Source organism: Canis lupus, chromosome 36 (genome assembly GCF_011100685.1).
Source record: "Canis lupus familiaris isolate Mischka breed German Shepherd chromosome 36, alternate assembly UU_Cfam_GSD_1.0, whole genome shotgun sequence".
In the NCBI taxonomy this organism is placed as follows: domain Eukaryota; kingdom Metazoa; phylum Chordata; class Mammalia; order Carnivora; family Canidae; genus Canis; species Canis lupus.
The window spans coordinates 9,148,972-9,157,342 of record NC_049257.1 but is presented as its reverse complement, the minus strand read 5'-3'; the positions used below and the strand labels follow the sequence as shown (position 1 = coordinate 9,157,342).

Below are 8,371 nucleotides of genomic sequence, written 5' to 3'. Positions count from 1 at the left end.
TTGCCCTGGGTAGCATCGACATTTTCACAATATTAATTCTTCTAATCCATAAGCATGGAATATTTTCCCATCTCTTTGTGTCTTCCTCAATTTCTTTCAGAAGTGTTCTGTAGTTTTTAGGGTATAGATCCTTTACCTTGTTGGTTAGGTTTATTCCTAGGTATCTTATGCTTTTGGATGCAATTGTAAATGGGATTGACTCTTTCATTTCTCTTTCTTCAGTCTCATTGTTAGTGTATAGAAATGCCACTGATTTCTGGGCATTGATTTTGTATCTTGCCACACTGCCGAATTGCTGTATGAGTTCTAGCAATCTTGGGGTGGAGTCTTTTGGGTTTTCTATGTACAGTATCATGTCATCTGTGAAGAGGGAGAGTTCGACTTCTTTGCCAATTTGAATGTCTTTTATTTCTCTTTGTTGCCTAACTGACAATTTTAGAATGCTTCATCCACCATAGCAGAATACACATTCTTTTCAAATGCACATAAAACTTCTTCTAGCCCTATAAAGGTCAAAGTAAATCTCAATACATTTTAAAAGACTGATTTTAGAGCAGTGACATGGCATGCATGAGGTAGTGTGGATGTGGGTACCCTTGCTCCTTCCTCTTTTTTGAATCCATCTTCCTGATAGTGGCTGTGTGGCTGAGGTTCAGTCACCAACATGCAGCTCTTTGTCTGGACCCAGGAGCTACACACGCTAGAGGTGACTGGCCAGGAGACAGTCACCCAGATCAAGACTTATGTAGCCTCGCTGGAGAGCATCGCTCCAGAAGATCAAGTCATGCTCCTGGCAGGCATGACCCTAATGGATGGGGCTACTCTAGGTCAGTGTGGAGCAGAGGCTCTGTCCACCTTGGAAGTAGCCTGCTGCACTTTTGGAGACATGCTTGGTGGTGAAGAACACCTGGCTTGTGTTGGGAAAGCAAGAGAGCTCCCAAGGTGGCCAAATGGGAGAAAAAGACAGGCTGAACCAAGAGGTGAGATGCAGTACAACAGGTACACAGCTTTGACAAGAGGAAGAGCCCCCATGTCAACTCTTAAGTCCATTGTAATCCAGGCTTTGCCTACTAAAGCCAGTTGGTTCACTCAAAAATAATAATAATAAAAAATAAAAGATTGATTTTATGTGAAGTATGTTTACTGACAATGAAATTAAATAGGAAATCAGTAACAAAAAGAATTTTTGAGAAATTGCAAATATTTGGAAATGTATAGTTTTAAATGTCTATGCCGTTGACCCTTGAACAAAACAGGTTTGAACTGCATAAGTCCACTTGAATGTAGATTTTTTTTCAATAGATATATAGGAATTATTTTTTGAACAATTTGAAAAACTTGCAGAGGAACTGCATAGCTTAGAAATAGCAAAAAACTAAGTAAAAGGTATGTCATGAATGTATAAAATATATGTAGATACTAGGGTTTTTTAATCATTTACTACCATAAAATATACAAAATCTATTATAAAAATTTAAAATTTATGAAAACGTAGGCACACAAATACCTACTGAGTGTATTTGGTGCCATTTGCAGTCAAAATAAATGTAAACAAATATAAATATGTAGTATTATATTATAAATGTATATAATTAACTGTAGCAATACTGTACTACTCTAATAATTTCGTAGCACCCCCTGTTACTGTGACTTCAAGTGTTGTGGGTATCCACGTCAAGTGCCCATAGGATACTAATCATCTCTACGTGAATAGTTGTCCCTCCAGTAAATTGCATATGGCAGTAAAAAGTGATCTCTTGTGGTTCCCACTATTAATAGTTATATTTTTTGGGGGGAGTCAAAGGTTATAAGTGGATTTTTAACTGCATGAGGGTCAGTGTAGTAACCCAGTGTTGTTGAAGGGTCAATTGTACAAAAAAAAAAAAAAAAAAAAAAAAAAAATGTCAATTGTAATTTTGAAAAAGAAAGGTCTTAGATCAATAACTTAAGTTTTCACCTTAGAAATAGAAGCAGGAGAGTGAAATGAACACAAGACACTCATTAGAAAGAAGATAATAAAGATCAGAATGGAAATCAGTGGGGAAAAAAAGAAAACACAAAAATAATAGAGAAAGTGAAATCAAAAGTTGGTTCTTTGAAAAGTTTAACAAAATTGATAAATCTCTAGGTAGACTAAGAAAAAAAAGGCAAATCCAAATTAGCTAAATCAGAAAAGAATGAGAGTATACAGCTACTAATCCTGGAGACATTAAAATGAGAAGAGAATATTATGAACAATTACATGCCATTTTGAGAAATTAACAAGCTGATTCTAAACTTTATGTGAAAATTCAAAGGACTTAGGAAAGCCAAAACAATTTTGAGAAAGAAAAACAAAGTTGGAGGCCTTATATCATCTAATTTCAAACCTTATTATAAAGCTATCATAATCAAGGCAGTGTGGTATTGCTATAATATCAATGAAACAATAGAACAGAATTGAAAGTCCTTCATATTTATGGTCAACTGATTGTCATCAAAGTTGATAATGCAAGTCAAGTGGAAAATAAAAGTCTTTTCAGGAAATGGCTATGGGGAAATTGAATATCCATATGTAAAATAAGTGAAATTAGACCAGTATCTCACATCATATTTAAAAATCAACTCAAAATGAATCACAGACCTAAATGTAGTAAATAAAACTATAAAACTTCTGGAAGCAATCAAAGGATAAAATCTTTATGAGGTTTAAGTAAAGATTTCCTAGATAAGATACCAAATACAGGATCTATAATAGAAAGAAATAATGAATTCAACTTCATCAAGATTTTAAACTTTTGCTTTTCAAAAGGACACCGTCAAGAGAATGAAGATGAGCCCAGACTAGGAAAAAATACTTCCAAATCATCTATCTGAAAAAAGGTCTTATATCCTAGATTTGAAAGAAGTATTACAAATCCACAAGAGGACAGTATGATTGAAACATAGGTACAGCAGCCAGCCTCCAGATAGCTTCTAATGACTTCTTGTCTTTTGATGTTCCTTTCAGTAGTGCCCTCCCACATTGTGTCACAGTTGCACTGTGTGACCAATGGGCTGCAGCAGGAATGAGGCTGTGTCACTTCTAAGGCTCAGTCATAAAAGCCATTGAGGTTGTGCCCAGCTCTCCTTTGGATCAATCATTCTCAGATAAGCTTGCTATCATGCCATGAGAAAAGTTTCAGTTAAGAGTCTCATCAGTGAAACATCTTGAAAGTGGATTCTTCAGTTCAGTTCTAGTCAAGCCTTCAGGTGATTGACGTCTTAGCTGCAATCTCCTGAGAGACATGGAACCACAAACACTAAGCTAGGCAACTACTAGATTCTTGACCCTCAGAAATGATGTGAGGTAATAATTTTGTTGTTGCTGTTGTTTTAAAGTTGATAAGTTTGGAACAATTTTTTTAATGAAAGTAATTGATAACCAATACAATGAACAAAAGATTTGAATGGATATTTCACCAAAGAATATCTATGAGTGGCTAATTATTGCATGAAAAGATGCTCAACATCATTAGTCGTTAGGGAAATGCTAGTTAAATCCACATCGTGATATACTACAAACACACCAGCATGACTATATTAAAAAATACCGACAGTACCAAGTATCAGTAAATGTGTGGAAAAATGGGAACACACATACACACTGCTGGTGGGAATGTAAAATGAAAAAAAGTTTATTAAAAAATTTAAAATATACTTACCATAATCCAGCATTTGATTCTTAGATATCTACCTAAGAGAAATGAAATATGCCCACAATGCCACATTATACATGATAATTCATAACACCGTTATTCATAATGCTCCCCAAATTGGAAACAATCCACATGTCCATTGATTGGCAAATGGATAGACAAAATGTAGAATATCCATAAACAAAATAAAATATGGCATATCTACAGTGAAGTGTTTTTTAGCAGTAAAAAGGAACAAATAACTGATGTATCCTAGAACATAGATGAGCCTCAAAAATATTATGCTAAGTGAAAGAAGCCAGACACAAAAGTCCACATATTGTATTTATTTCATTTACATAGTATTTCCAGAAGATTTAAATATGTAGAGACAAAAAGCAAATCACTAGTTGCATGGGGCTGGGCGTGGAAGTGAGGATTGATTGTTAACGGATATGAGGAAACTTTTGGGGGTAAGGAAAATGTTCTGACACTTGATTATTGTGATGGTTGTACAACTCTATACATCTCTTTATAAGGAAACTCAAAAGACCTAAACTAGTCAAAACAATTTTGAAAAACAAAAGAGAGGGGAGCATGGGTGGTGCTGTTGGTTAAGCCACCGAGTCTTGGTTTCAGCTCAGGTCGTGATCTCAGGGTCATGAGACCGAGCCCAGTGAGGGCTCTGTGCTCAGTGCAGAGTCTGCTTGAATTTCTCTCTCCCTCTGTGTCTCCTCCCTCCACTTGTGTGCTCTCTCTTTCTCTCTAAAATAAATAAATACATCTCAAAAAAAAAAAAGAAAGAAAGAAAAGAAAAGAAAAAGTCGCGAGCTTTCTACTATCTAATTTCGAACTTTATTATAAAGCTAACATAATCAAGATAGTGTAGTGGGGCACCTGGCTGACTCAGTCGGTAGAGCACACAACACTTGATCTTAGGGTCATGAGTTTAAATCCCACATTCAGCACAGAGTTTACTTAAAAAAACAGAAAGAGTGGTATTAGCATAAAATATATGCACTTTCAAAGATTTATATACCTGCAATAGGTGAATTTTATGGCATATGAATTATACATCAATAAAGCTGATATTATTTGGAAGAGGTACAGAGAACTGTGATAGAGAGAAACTGATTCTAAATGAAGGTACCTGGGAAAAATATGAATACGTAGAAATTGAGGTAGAATTCAAAAACGAAGAACTTGTGGTAGTGGTTTACAGGGAAAAGCAGTTCTGGTCTGCAGAAAAGATTAAAGTTGCAAGGCTGTGTATGGGGCACCTGGGTGGCTTAGTCAGTTAAGTGACATACTCTTGAATTCAGCTCAGGTCATGATCTCAGGGTCACTGGATGAAGCCCAGCTTCAGGCTCTTCACTCTGGGGGTGGGGTGGGGGGTCTGCTTCAGGATTCAGAGAGGAGGTAGGATCTGAGTCAAGACTTGCAAGGTAAATGGGCCTTGGAGAGGGGGAGGGTGAGTGGGAGTGAGGAGGAACAGCTTGCCAGCAAAACCCTGAGTCAGCAATGCCCAAAGCTAGCAAGGTAACAGGGCACTTTCCAGTTGCTCTTGGCAACTTCCATCACAACTCGTGCTTCAGGGTTTTCTTTCTCCCTCTGCTCTGTCCCTATCTCGGGCACATGCTCACAAACATATGTGCACACTCTCCTTCGATCTGTCTCTCTCAACTAAATAAACCTTAAAACAAAAAGGATGCAAGGCTGTGGAATAAGCTATGTTGACATGATTAGGAGCCTACTGTCTGTGGTGGTGAGTGTGTAGAGTTAAGAGTAGATACGAAATGACAGACATTTATCCTATAGGCCATGGGGAAAAATTAACCTCATAATTTTCCAGTACTCTCCTTTACACCTCAGACTATAAAGTGTATTTGTGAGACATCGCCATTTGGATGTCCCCACACATCTTAAACATGTTCTAATTTGTTGCTAACGCCTTCCCATGTTCTCTTTCTCAGTTAACGTCTACATCACCCACCGACTTGCTCAAGATAGAAACTTAATTATTTTTAAGCTTCAGTGTTTGTTTCTCCATATCAGATGAATCAACAAATTTTACTACTTTATTTTACTTCCTACATTTTTCTCTGATCTTTATTTCTTTACCTCTTTACCTCCATTATCTTGGGTCAGACTAATTATCTCCCTGGGCTATTGAAATTATCTTCAAGGCAGTTTTCTTGTTTCTAGTCTTGCCTTGTTTAAGTATATTTACAACATAGCTTTCAGTTCCTTATTGAAATTCAAATCTAATCATGTCAATCCTTTGATTAAAACCCTTCAACTACTTCAACTTTTTATCACCTAACAGAAAAAGTTCAAGGTTTTCAACCAGACTTTTCATTTCTGATGCATGCCTATCAAAATTCATACTATGACCTCTTCAGACTGTCTTACCAATCCTTACTGCTTTCTGACTCTATCTTACCTTTATGCTTTTCTCAGTTTTCCCACATTTACCCAACTATCTTCACATACTAGGCTCAACTCAGTACTTTCAGGAAGTTCTCTTTGAACTCTGTCTCCTTTGTGTTTGATTGGGCTTCCCCTCCCCTGCCTCAAATTGCATTACAATGAATAGTTTATGTCTCTCTCTCTCTTCAAGTCGTGAGTCTCCCTGAAAACAGGGCTTGCATCTTTCTCACATGTAATCCAAGAGTCTACCACTATATCTGATGCACAGGAGAAGCACAAAATGTATTTACTGAGTGAAATGGATGGATAGGTCAAAGTAGATAATCACTGGTGATGTAGAGAATAGATTGGAGAGGGAAAGCTTGAGGAAATGGCATCATTTTAAAAAAGGTTCAGGCGAGAGTTAATGAAGCCCCATTTTTGTTAAATTTTAGCAATCAGACGAGAAAGACATATTTTATGAAACTTTTTAAAAGATTTTTAGTGCTCTTGACCCTGACAAGACTTAGCAGTACATAATAGAAAGTAAATTTTTTAAAAACAGATTTTGTTTATTTATTTGAGAGAGAGAGATAGAGCATGTGAGTGCATGAGCTTAGAGGAGGGGTAGAGGGAGAGGTAAAAGCAGACTCCCAGCTGAGCAGGGAGCCCAACTCGGGGCTTGATCCCAGGATCCCCCAGGATCATGACCTGAGTGGAAGGCAGACTCTTTATTGACTCAGTCACTCAGGCGCTCCCAAAATATGTTTAATAGTGTGCTACAACAAATGGCAGATGTGAATGTGAAACATGTCTTTATGCTTTGTTCTAAGCTTAGGATGCCAGGTCTTTTTCATCTCAAGTGCCAAATATCACTGGTTAGTGGTGGCTACCAAAGGTGCTGTGTCTTTAGAAGTCTTAGAAGGACTTTAACAGCAGACACTAGAGAAGCCTGGGTGGCTCAGCAGTTGAGGGTCTTCATTGGACTCAGGGCGTGATCCCGGAGACCCGGGATCGAGTCCCACATCGGGCTCCCTGAATGAAGCCTGCTTCTCCCTTTGCCTGTGTCTCTGCCTCTCTCTCTGTGTCTCTCATGAATAAATAAATAAAATCTTTTAAAAAATAAAATAAAAGCTGATACTGGTTCCATAGAGAAAATGACCACAATTATTAATGTCTTTCATTCTGTCATGGTTACAGAAAGGTAGTGTGACTCCATGAAATTAGAGAATTTCCCAAAACTATAATTGTCCTTATTCAACACTAAATGAATGACTTGAATATGTAAATGACATGCTTATCTAAATTGTAGATAACACAAAACTAGGAAGACAACAAATATGTTGGGCAGCAATCATATCAAAATGAATTTATAGCTGGCAGCATTGCTCTACCAAAATTAAATGCAGCTGGATTAATGTGCAATCCTATACTTGGGTCAGAAAAATCTCCCTGGATGTTGGAAGAGAAAAATACTTAAATATTTGATTTAATAGCAAACACAATAGAAGTAAATAGCCTGCTGAGGCAAGAAGATAATGTCCTAAGGGACGTAATAGTTCTGGTTTACTCTGTGATGACCTAACTTCACCAGGCATTTGTCCTTAAATTTTGGCATTCACTTTAAAAGGAACTTTGAGGGGCACCTGGCTGGCTCAGTCAGTAGAGGATGCAACTTTTGATCTCAGGGTTATAAGTTCAAGCCCCATGTTGGCTATAGAGTTCACTTGGCAAAAAACAAATAAAAGGGATTTTGAGAGAAAACATGAAACCATATTATACTGGAAAAGTGAAATGAAGTGGAGTGAAAAATGGAACATTATCATGTGGAAGATGATTTGACTTATCCTCCAACTAGATTCTAGTCCAGCACTGGACACATGGATATGCAAAAGAAAAGGAAGCTGAGATTTAATCCCAAGGATTAGAGAAGCCTAAAAATAAAATTGGCTTCCGTGAAACAGTATCACTGGTTACTACAGCCTGGAGAGACACTTGCCAGGAACCCACTATATTACTGGTTTCTGTCCAGAACTAATACATCTGCATCTAACACTAAGGTCTACATCTAGCGCTGGCCGATTGAATTTTTCATGAATTCAACTATATTATAGAGCATTTTGGGCATGAGATGCTGGAGATGGAGTTCTAGTCCTAGTTTTGCCACCCAACAAGGGTGATTATTTAAAATATGAATTAGATTATATAATTTCTTTGTTCAAGGCTCTCAAATAGCTTCTCATTTTCTTCAGAGAAAAATTCTAATCTTTTCAATGCCTTCCAGGGTCTACACTTTCTGGTCTCCT

The 8,371-nt window shown here is 37.2% G+C and overlaps 1 pseudogene; it reads left to right on the top strand.

Annotated features, from left to right (window-relative positions):
* The first annotated feature begins 357 nt into the window (after positions 1 to 357).
* On the top strand, positions 358 to 972 carry LOC100688828 (annotated as a pseudogene).
* The last annotated feature ends 7,399 nt before the right edge of the window (positions 973 to 8,371 follow it).